Source organism: Cotesia typhae, unplaced genomic scaffold (assembly GCF_013202065.1).
Source record: "Cotesia typhae breed Kobodo isofemale line unplaced genomic scaffold, CoteBio_Ctyphae contig_65, whole genome shotgun sequence".
NCBI lineage: Eukaryota > Metazoa > Arthropoda > Insecta > Hymenoptera > Braconidae > Cotesia > Cotesia typhae.
The window spans coordinates 2,320,871-2,333,979 of record NW_027423762.1 but is presented as its reverse complement, the minus strand read 5'-3'; positions in this window follow the sequence as shown (position 1 = coordinate 2,333,979).

Below are 13,109 nucleotides of genomic sequence, written 5' to 3'. Positions count from 1 at the left end.
GTCAGAAAAATACTTTTTACAATATTTTTTCTCCAAACAGTAACGACAATATATTTCTAAAATCTAAATTTGATTCCGGTTTAGTGTCATTAAAATATCCTAAATTGTGTCACATATAGGATCCTATAGTAAGCTTATGAGTCTTTTAGGACAAGTTTTTTTTTTACACGAGAAATATTAAAGCGGTCAAAAATCGTTGTGTAAAAATAAATCAAAAGTTATATTTCAGAATATAATTCGATTATAATTTAGAGTATATTTTTCAACGAAATACTCTTTTCATTTATAAAACTTTATAAAACTTTTCAATCTCCCTTCAAGTTAAATGATTCGACTATAACTATAATTAGGACAATGGAGTGCTGAGAATAAATTTACCGTTATATATCAGATCATCATCACTGAATTGTCGAATTAAAGTTCAAGGTCAATGGGCGAAATTTAAACCACTCTTATCGATTTATGATGTGGTTTATTTTTGCGCGACATTCCATCTTCTATTATTTTAATAAAAATATTATAAATCACTAGCTGTGACCCGCTTGCTTCGCTGGGCGTTTTATAAAATTGTATTTTTAGTTCTAAATTTGAAATTTAATTTTTGACTTTGGGTATGGTTTTGACTTTCACAAATTCCAAATTTCATCGAATTAGCATATACCTTTTATCCATGTAATTATTCCAGCTAATATTCATTGTAACTTTCAATGTGTTATCATTATAATGTTTGCATAGCTTTTTTTCAAAAATTAATCATAATTGACATGAAGAAAAAAATTTGAAATGAGAATTTGGAGTCTATGGGAGCTATAGCTTGGAAATTAAAAATTGTTAATGTTAACACCCACCTTCGCAAATCTCTGTGAGATGAGCTATCGTAAAATTTACCCATAGACTTTTTCTACATCTCTTACAGAAGATTCCTACCAAATTTGGAGTCGATAGGAGCTATAATTTAAAAACGGGAATTTTTCATTATTAACGTCCCTGCAATCCTCTTTGGGGTAAAATATCGTAAAATTCGTTCATAAATTATTCTCATCACTTACAGAAAATCCCTACAAAATTTGGAGTCTGTAGGAGTTATAGCTTGAAAAATAAAAATTTTGATTGTTAATACCCACCCCCGCAACCCTCTGTGAGGTGAGATATCATAAAATTCGTTTATAGATTATTTCTACATCTCTTACCGAAGATTCCTACCAAATTTGGAGTCGATAGGAGCGATAGTTTAAAAACGGCAATTTTTCATTGTTAATGCCCCCGCAACCTTGTGGATGGAATTTTGTAAAATCCGTTCTTAGCTGGCCTAAAGAAATATTTCTGCCAAATCTCAAGTCTCTAGATCTTATAGTTTCAGAAGTATCGTGATGAGTGACTATATCTATAGAAAGTCTCCTATATACATATAGATTGAATGTTAAGAAATATCTATTAAAATTTAATAAATTAAGTAATTGTCTTCAAATAAATTAAATTATTAATTTGGCTCAAAATAGATTATATGAAATTTCTTTTTCTAATTATTATATTATATCTTACAATTCTTTATAACTTCATCTTTTAGCAATTAAAATTTAGAATTAACCTTCTGTAAAATCTATACTAATAGATGAAAAGCCGGTTTTTCTGTTCGGTTGTACTGCGAAAACTACTGAATCTATCGGAATAATATTTCTACCATAAGATGCAGCGTATTTCGGAGATGATTTTAGTATATGACATGTTGGTGATTACTTATCCGGAACCTATATTATTTTGACTTAAAAATAATGAATATGAACTAAAAACTCATCTCTGAATCTGATTTCAAGCAAAAATGGACGACGAGCACTGATAAAAATTTAAAAATAAATTTACAAGAAAATATTAAAAACACTTACAAAAAAAAACGATAAAAGAAACCGGGTGCTATCGGGACGATCGATAATTAAGCAAACACTTGAAGCGGCATTTTTAATCAGCCAAACAACAACAAAAACATAAAAGGATTTTTCAAATAAAATAAAATGACAGCCAAATAGAGGACAGAGGGTTCGTTAAGAGCGAGATAAGGCACATGCCGGCATGCTCTCTTGCAGTGCTACGGGCTGTTCGCGGTCGTATATTCTAAAGTAGGTCAAATAGATCGTATCTTCGTCATCGCAAAAAGGGATACGACCCGGTGAAGTACTGCAAACGAGACATAAACCAAAGTAATAAGTAATAAACTATCTTAGGTATTCGATCTCAATAGAAGATTTTATAACCATAATACAAACAACGTATGTTATCTCATGAGCATAATAAATATTACTACTAGCTACTTAGAATCAATTCAATTGTGTAACTTGCTTGTCACTATTATTGACACCATATAATTTTATAATGGTATAGACGCGTGCTCTTGGTACGCTTGAGCTAAATATTTTTTTCCAGATTTTTCAAGATTGTTCAAGATTTTTTTCTTGAAACAAGTTAACTTTTTTATCAGTGTAATAATGCAAGGGCATAAGGCCGCGCCAAAATTCAATTTCCGAGAGCAAGCTTTTAAAATTGGAATTCTAAGTTCTGCTTTTAACACACTGAAAAAAAAAATTAACGAATCAAGAGAAAAATTCTTAAACCAAAAAAATAATTTTAAAAAGTTTCATTGTTTTAAATCAAAACCAAAAATGATTAAATCAAGTGAAATTTACTTAAATCAAGAAAAATTCCTTAGTTTAAGAATTTTTCTACTCAAAACAAGAAGCCAATATTCTTCAAAATAATTTACTTGATTCAAGTTAATTTTTTTTTCTGTGCAAGAGCTGTGTTTGGGCATTCCCTGAGATATTTTGAAGGGAAGGGATTTATTTGATTTTCTGGCCAAATTTTGAAATTTCAGCGGAAATACCCAAACAAAGGTCCTGTTAAAAAATCTGTAAATACTAAATAATTAATCTCACCCTAAAATATCTCAGGAAATGCCCAAACACAGCTCCTATTAAAAGCGGAACTCAAAATTCCAATTTTAATAGGTTGCTCTTAAAAATTGAATTTTGGCGCACCTTAGAGGGTATACAAAATAACAGCTTAGTGAAAGTTTCTTTCAAGTGTCTCTGGCGCAAGGCCCAAAAGTGCTGCACTTTTCTTTCTTTTTCTATTGATGTGAATAAAAAATAAATTGCTTTCTATTTCTGACACATGGGCGAGAAGAAAAAAGTACCATTTCACTTATTATGTTGAGAAAACATTGACAAAATTTTAGTCAATGATTTTTCCAGCTACAACATGAAAACTTTGTTGACAGAATTTTGATAAAATCTAAAGTTTCGGTATAATAATGAATTAGGATCTCAACGCTCTCGAATATGTAAGATAACTCGGTAAATATTTAATATTTTGATTTTATCTCCTTGTCAATATACTCTCAATATAAATTATTTTAAAAATATAAAAAAATCAATTTCATGAAATTTTGCTGACACCTACCATAAATTTAATCGGTATAAAAACAGAATAAATCCTAGATAATTTAACTCTGTTTGGTATGTAAATATTAAAAGGTTCGCGAAATCTAAAATTAAATTTTTATACCCTGCTCTTATTATTTTTTCTTGAGATATCTTACAAAAGAAAGAAATATTTTAAGAAAAAAATGTTTCTAAACATTCATTTATCGACTTTTTATGATCTTTGAAAATTTTCATGTAATTTAAAAATGTTTCCAAATTATTTTTTTGCTAATTAAGTTTGGAAAAAACATGTGATCGTTAAACTAATCTGAATCATGTTTATTTATCAATCTTGTATTGCTTAAAATAAATAGAACAAAATTATTACTTTAACAAATTATATCTTTAAAAATATCAATAGTTCACAAGATGAAAGGTCATTTCTTAATTATGTATCTAGAAATAGAGCATCTTCAAATGCATCCTAAATACTTATCATAGTAAATTGACTATCGGTGAGAATAATTTGAAACCTTAAAAAAAGCACAACTCCAGGTCAAGACCTTTGTAATGATACCAAATTTAACCATAAAAACCTATTTTATCATATAAATACACTGACCACAAAATTTTACTTATTCTCTTAACAATATAGATTATTTCTGTCGTGTCTAATCCTAACAATTGTCATAAGGTGGTACATGCTTCAAACCGACGAAGTTAATTGCTTAATCATTAAATCTCTTTGTTCTATAAGTAACCTACAAAGTAACCTTTAAGATTATTTTGATTAATAAATAAAGTTCTAAATCGATGTCACACTGTTTAAAATATTAAACAAAACTATCTGTTGAACGTAGAGTAATTACAATTTTTCTCTCGTGAAAAAAAAAAAAAAAAAAAAAAAAAAAAAAACAATTTTATTTCAAATAAAAAAAAATTTTGAACATACACTATAATTTGTTTTCAATGAAATGGATTACTTTAACAAATATTTCTTATCAATCATCTATAAATTTACTAAAAGTGTTGTGATTCAGATATTACAAGCATAACAAGAATTTGTAAACATCAAAAAATAATTTAACGACCGCTTTAACACAAAATTCCATCGAACTAATTTTAGTCATTTCGAATCCAGTAAAATGAGAAGACTATTCGACATGTTTATGACCTAGAATTTAATCTGGTCACTTGGTATTCCTTACCTCGAGCATAAACCCGATGTTTACGTTGTCGTCAGATTGACGGAATATCCGGTGCGTGACCGTCGTGGTACATCGGAGATCTTTACAGGTGATACGAAGCAAACGGACCGGTAACGAGAATGTGAATGCCCTGTTTGGAAAACATTAAGAGAGAAGGACAAAAGGAGGTTAATCGGATAAACTAGTATTGCAGATTTGCAGAGCTGGGTTCAGGTTCAACAAGAGCGCTAGTCTATAGCAGGGGTTAGAGTGTACAGTAGGAAAGGTGAGAGCTAACGACATAGATGGAAATGGGGCGGAAGAGTACGCCGCAAATAGTAGGAGGGTGAGCATTTGACCCTGGTTGCTAGTTGCTGGTTCTTCTCTACCTCTACCTCTGCCTCTACCTCTACCTGGATGGTGGATGGTGGATAGGAGCCTGTAATCAATACTACTGAAAGCTTATGCCACACCATCCAGGGCCCTGTTGTTGTCATTTATTTTTAACCATTTTTTTATTTTTTATATAAATCTATATACTTACAGATACATTTTTTTTCTAAAACCATTTACCTACCACGGGCTTAATTTATCTATACCCTCTATCCGATGACGTTCCTCTTTGTCGTAAAATTTATTGCGCGCCTCCTCCGACAATCCGAGATAATAAATAACTTAATATCTAAAGCTAAGGGAGTGGAAAAAGTTTTTTTTTTTTTGCCAAATCATTATCATTATTCGCCAGAGTAAATTTCTTCAGACGAATTTTTCCAGGCAGGGTGATTAATAACCGGGACGAGACATTTAATTGAATTATTGGGCATGAAAAATTGTTCATCGAATAAATGAGGAGAATAATGACGCGTAGGAGAGGAAAATTATCGTAAACATATTATGACAGGTATTATTATTGCCGATGTCAATGTTATTATTAAATATATATATATTTTTTTTTAATCAAGAAAAGTGCATTAAAGTATGGAAGACAATCTCATCAACGTCAGAGAATATTACCGTGGCTTGGCATCACTTTGGCTAATGGTTCCCAAGGGTCTGATGCCTGATACCTGTGCCCTTTCTTCCTCCTTCGTGAAGATACCAACCTTCGAAGCTCTACATTTTCCGCCCCAACGCATGTGTCACGAATATCTTGTTAAATGATGACAGTGTGTCACTGGGGTAATTCAATCAACAAATGACTCATGATCAACATCGTCCTTGCTAGTTAATAAGAAATTATCGCATTGCGGAGGGATGTTGAAGTGTTTTTTTTGGTAAATAGATAAGGGTCACGCGGGTAATAAATATCACTTGAGAGACATTTGTAATGGAAAAAAAAACTGTCGATTAATTTTTGTTTATTGTTATTTGAGGAAATTTTTGTTAAAAAATAAACAAAAAATGGTTATTTTTATTCGTACACTGAAAATGGAATTTAATTTAAATCAAGAGAATAATTCTTGAACCAAGATATAATTTTGAAAAATTTCATTTTCCTTTAATCAAGTAAAATTTACTAAAGCCAAGAAAAATTTCTTTAAAATTATTTACACTCTTTAATCTTAATTATAAATTCGCGCACAAATAAATCTATATTATTAAGAGAATAAGCCAGTGTATTTATATGATAAAATGGGTTTTCATGGTTTCATATAATTCTCACCTATAGTCAATTTATGATGATAAGTATTTAGGCTGCATTCGAAAATACTCTATCTCTAGATACATAATTAAGAAATTACCTTGTATTTCGTGAACTATTGATATTTTTAAAGATATACGCTTATCCCGATGTTACACTCATCGAGACCTTTCATTTAAGTACCCACATCAATATTTTATATATTTATATATATTATATATGAAAAATATATCAAAATACATGTGGGTACTCAAATGAAAGGTCTTGATGAGTGTAACACTAAGATTAGCTTAAATCTTTAAAAACATATATAGTTACGAAAGTACAGTGAAATTAAACAAAATTTATTATTTAATAAAACAAAATGTTATTTATTTATGGTTTACGAGTCACGGCAGTCACATAGTGACTGTATAAATTATACAAACAACCTTTAGGGAACACACGTTCTGGAATCGCTCAATTTAATAAATAAATAAATAAAAATAATTTTATCTGCTCATTTTAACCGTAAAATAATTTTTTTAGGTGAATTTTCTTCTAAGAATAATCTTCTACAACATCGTATTTTATGTGTATGTTAAAAATTTTTGTAGTAAATGCGAAGTGGATGTCGATATCGGGTAATGTACTGTGACTGTAAAAGAGAGTTTTATTTTATTTATCTGTGAATTTTTTATTCTTCGTCTAAGTTAATTGAATTTGTAAGATGAAATCAAAAAGGTAATGATTAGAATCAGGTTTATTCGAGTGGAAATAGAATTAGTAACAAGGGTGAATACTTTCAATTAATTGATTGGAATTAGTACTTGACTTGGTAATGTTCTAGGGGAGAAATTCGTTTGAGCATAATTATCACGTTTTTCAATATTCCGTTTCTTCCATCAGTAAATTAAAGTTGAATTCCTTGACGTTTTTCTGGTTTAAATTCTTGTTTTTGAGTCTTTTTCGATCATCTTTTCTCCATTATCAAAACAGGTCATCGATGGTAATTCGGTTTGTAAATAAGTGGACACAATTCTTTACCTTGTCTTATTACGATTATTATTCGCTGTTGGATCGCATGAATTGTAATTTAGAGTTAAATGTCTGCGGAAATTCGAAACAAGACGATTTTAGGTCAATGTGATCTAAAATTAGTGGGTAAACTAATCAGTTTTGTTCCAAGGAATAGGATAGAACTTCTTGTTTCTGCCCGCTGCATTAGTTTCTGACTTTATTTAGACTCGAAATGGCATTTGTATAATGTAATACTTCGAGAAACTAGTCCAAGTAACAATTCAATTAAAAATGAGCCATCAGCTACAATGTACACAGAAAAAAGTAAACTGTGAAATTAACTCGGATTCCGGTTACTTTTTACAGTTTCAAACTGTACAGTGGACATTGGGGTGGCAAAAATGTAAATATTACAAATCTAAATGTAGAAAGTATAAAAGCCACAATTTATAATTTAATATCCAAAATAAGTGATTAGTAGCGGTCACTATAGTAAATAACGACTCTTTCATCTTTAAAAATTACAGTTTCAAACAGTAAAAATCGCCATTTTAATATGTATTTTATAATATCACGCCAAGTAATTTTTAAAAATAATAATAGTAAATAACAACCCTGATTATTTAAATTTTATAGTTTTAAATATTATTTTCGGATATAATTTATTAAATTTGCTATCGGGATTAACAAAAAAATTAACAATAAAAAAAAACTATAAATAAAAAAATTTTTTTTTATTTTGTCTTTTTTTTGTTTCATTAATATTTTTTTTTTTTTACATTTTTTATTTTCGGAGTTTTTTAGAGGAGCTGGAGGAGGGGATAAGATTTCAATCACATTTGCATTCATTCATTGTGAAGAAATCTTACGCTTGCCTTAAAAATAAATTCAGAAAAATATTGCCCTAACCGAGTTTCGAATAGTAACCTTAACGCACGCGATACTATCACCTAATAACTGCAACGCTATAAGAACGTTGGAGGGTCATTGTTGTCAGGAGTTTTATTAACCACGTATTTCTGGCTATCTTGGCAGTGTTGAAATCGGTGCTGTCCAACACGTGTTAAAAAAGTCATGCGCATTGGCAAAAAAATACAGTCGAGTCGCATTATGAGCCCTCCTTGTGTCTCTCTCTTATTAACGCGAGTCTGGTTCAAAAACAAAGAAAACAAGCCGGACTCATAACGCGATTCAACTGTAGTACATGCTAATGCTCTGCAAGAGCACTAACGTTACAAATAAGGAGAAGGGGAAGGTCCTACACTCTGGGAGAATTTAACGTTTGAAACAGTAAAAATTCTACTTTTAAAATGTATATTTTACCCGTCGAAGCACATCAATAATTACAGTTCCATCTTTAGCGTTGCGTTTAAAATTTACCATTTTACTTTGTAAATATTGACGTTGCTTATATAAAAATTTACTAACTGTAGTTTATATTTTTTAAATATCATACAATCATTTTTTACATACGAAATTATAAATATCAAAGTCAAAGTTCTTAATTATTATACTTTAACATTTTCGACTTTCACATAGCGATTATTACTGTTTGAAATAGTATTTTTTAGCGTGTAAACAATAAATTATAGCATTTAAATAATAAATATTACATAGTGACTAGTAAAATCACGATTTTACTGTTTGAAATGGTAATTTTTATCAGTTGATCATTATTTATTACAACTCGACTATCATTTATTACAGTTTACTTTTTTCCGTGTACAATTGTAATTAGTTAGAAAATTAGGGTATACCGACTGAAGATCATATTTTTGAATCAACTGTTCATACTTATCAATTGTAGGAAAAATTTTGAAATTAAGAGTATCAAAATCAAGAAAAAAATTCGGACAACGAATTAATTATTTATTATCAATATTAATCTATACAATAAAGATGAAGAAAATTTTATCCGCAATTACCTTAATTTATGCCTTTTAAGGGCTTCATGTGTTTTTAGGCAATAATTAATTTCTACACGGAAAAAAAAAAAAAACTCGAAAAATTACAGTATAAATTTTAAAATCGGTCCCGTCGTAATCAAAACTATAAAAATTACAGTTTGAAATAACATTTTTTTAAATTTAATTTTTTAATTTAATAATCAGAGCTTTCAATGTAAATATTACACTCTAAAATGTAATTCTTATAAAATCTGTAATAATTACATTTGAAATTGTAATTTTTCCAGTTTTCATCACGAAGCGCCTCGTTGTATTATATACTGTTAGACTTTCACAATAGTTCTTTACTTTTCATTTAATTTATAAGCTGTTACTCGCGCTTTATAAAATTGCATTTTTAGATCTAGACTTGAATTTAATTACAGGATTGTTTTAACTTGCACAGATTCCAAATTCTATCGAAAAAAAAAAAAAAAAAAAAATTTGTAGTGACCATTGAAAGTTTCAATTAAAGAAATTACACGCTTCATAAGTGAAGAAATCTGCCTAGTATATAAACATAACTAATATAATTAAAAAATTAATTTTAAACAAATTACAATTAAATGAAAAAAATTTATTTACAAAAAAAATTCATTATTTCTAAGTCAAAATAATATAGGTTCCGGATAAGTAATCACCAACATGTCGTATACTAAAATCATCTCCGAAATACGCTGCATCTTATGATAGAAATATTATTCCGATGGGTTCAGTAGTTTTCACAGTACAACCGAACAGAAAAACCGGCTCTTCATCTATTAGTATAGATTTTACAGAAGGTTAATTCTACATTTTAATTGCTAAAGCAAAAAAAAATCCTATGAACTAAAAAAAACTAGCTCAAGAAGTTATACAATAAAATGAAAAAATGAGGGAAAAATAATTTAAAAGCTGCCATTATCGATGAGTATCTAGAGAAAATCGTGTACGTAGAAGTTTGATGTCGTAACGTTAATCCCTCGGGTAACTTTCGAATCGGGGAAAATACCACCCTCTTCGTGTTTCGTATCCGGGTTATAACTGTATATTTGATGCCACTAACGTTCAGTTTGTAGGTAACGAGAGAGAGTTAAGAGAAAACGATCGCTATAAATGTTAAAGAAGGAAAAGGATGCTCAAATGAGTGAGCTGAGAAAGAAAATAGTCTGCACTACTGTACGTAAAAATCCAACTGCAACTAGAAAAAGAGAAAGAGAGCAAAGAGAAGTAACGTTGAACCCTGACCTATTCGACTAAAGCTTCTCCATGGGTTCGTTTTGTCGGTGGTATACGTGAAATATTCACGCCACGTCCCAGCCGATATGCTCGACGTCCTCCTACGTCCGACATACATACCTACATATGTAAAGCCCTTTACTGACGTATATGACTAAATATATGTACATATTTCTTCTATTTTAGCGAAAAAATTATTTTTTAGTTTTTTTTTTACCGATCAACTTATACTGACCTTATTCATCGTATTTCATTTACATTGTGCACTATTAATACCCGCGATCCTTTGACCAATAGCATTGGATAGAATATAGGACCGAAAAAAAAAAAAAATTCGATAAATACAGAAAAAAAATAGATTAACCGAATTGAGAATCAAAGAATCGTGAAAAAACTGGAAATAAATCTCTTGTTAATCTTTGAGGATGAAAGTCAATCGATATGTCAAAAGCATAAATTTTTTTTTTATCAAGATGAATTTATTGGCTTTACTTATATCATACAGCTATAAGCTAGCTTTAGATTTTAGATGGATTTCACAGCGTTTAATGTTCTAATAATAACCATACACATAGAATGGTCTTTTAATAAATAATGCATAAATAATCTAGGTGAGGGATGCGACGAAAATGCGGCGGTTGCCGGAAACAGTAGATCTGTTTGCCTTCGCGGTTACATTCGATCTATTGCTATCGGTATTGTACGTATGTGGTATGGTGTCATATGGCACTATCCTGTTGGTATTGACAGCAGATGACCGCGAACCTTTATACCGGTGCGATTGCGGGTGAATAGAACTACATAAAACCAAAGCTCACTTGAACTGTAATTTAAATATGTCATATTTGACGCTGGATTTCCCGTTTATGCGCAGATGTTTGTGTTTGATGGGTTGACGGTTAATAGGCTTTATGTTACAAATAGAATATATAATGGGTTGTTGAAGGTAAATTACTATTGTCAACATTGTTGAAATGATTTATGATATAATATTCGTTATTATTTACTTTAAAAAAGTCGGTATTATCTTTAAGTGACGTTACCAGTTTCTCAATCCAGAAGCAGTGTACACGGAAAAAAGATAACTTGAAAAATTACATTATAAATAGTAGTAAGTGTTCCGTCGTATTCAAAACTAGAAAAATTACAGTTCGAAATAACATTTTTGTAATTCAAACTTTGAATATTAATTTTCAAAGCTTTCAATGTAAATATTACATTTCACGATGTAATTCTTATAAAATCTGTAATACTTACAATCTGAGACTGTTATTTTTCCAGTTTTCGTCACAAAGCGCCACGTTACATTATATACTGTAATTTTTCTTTTTTCCGTGTAGGTATGTCAGTTTTAGAAACTAGTATTCATTAAAAATAACTACGAAAAAAAAAAATACGTTTTTAACACATATAGAAACATACACTAGTAAAAGGATTTATTAACTACTAGCTGTTACCCGCTCGCTTCGCTGGGCATTTTATAGAATTTTATTTTTAGATCTAAACTTGAAATTTTATTAGAGTATTGTTTTAACTTTCGCAAATTCCAAATTTCATCGAATTAGCAAATACCTTTTATCCATGTTATTATTCCAACTAATATTCATTGTAACTTTCGATGTGTAATCATTATAATGTTTGCGGGGCTTTTTTTCAAAAATGAATAATAATTGACACGAAGAAAAAAATTTGAAATGAGAATTTGGAGTCTATAGGAGCTATAGTTTGGAAATTAAAAATTATTAATGTTAACACCCACCTTCGCAAACCCCTGTGAGATGAGCTATCGTAAAATTTTCCCATGGACTTTTTCTACAACTCTTACAGAAGATTTAAACCAAATTTGAAGTCGATAGGAGCTATAGTTTAAAAACGGGAATTTTTCATTGTTAACGCCCCCACAACCTTCGTTGTGGGTGGAATTTCGAGAAATCCGTTCTTAGCTGACCTCTATTCGGCGAAAGGAATATAAAAAATAAATATTTTTTAAGATTGAATAAATATGTATTTGGGAGGGAAATACATTTATTAATAGTTAACTGTTAACAAAATTTTTTAACATTTAATAAATCGTATTGAATAAATAATTTATTAACTGCACAGAAAAAAAAATTTACTTGAATCAAGCAAATAATTTTGAAAATTTCATCGTCTCGATTTGAGTAAAAAAATTTTTAAACCTAGGAAATTTTACTTGATTTAAATAAATTTTTCTTAATTCAAGAATTTTTCATCTTGATTTGATACAATGAAACTCTTCAAAATTATTTTCTCGGTACAAGAATTTTTCTCTTGATTCATGTTAATTTTTTTTTTTTTTTTCAGTATATTAAGAAATATTTATTCAATCCTATGATGTTAAAAAATCATTTATCAACAGTTAATAAAGCATATTAAATTTAAACAAATCCTCCTATCAGTGTAAAAAAATTAATATCTTCATATATCGATTTTATTTGAGAATGAAGAGTTATTTCGTGAATCAAGAAAGCCCAAAAGTTCAAAACAAGAGTAAAATTTTAAATAGATCACATAACTTTTTTTCAGTGCACAATTACGCTGATTCTAGAGCTTTCAACTGCTTCATTGGGCAGAAAATGAACTTAACCTACATTATACCCTACTTCCAAAGTTTATAACTTCTCTAACCCCAGAAACTCTACGCACTAGTGAGTATCAATAAAAAAATTGAAAACAGACA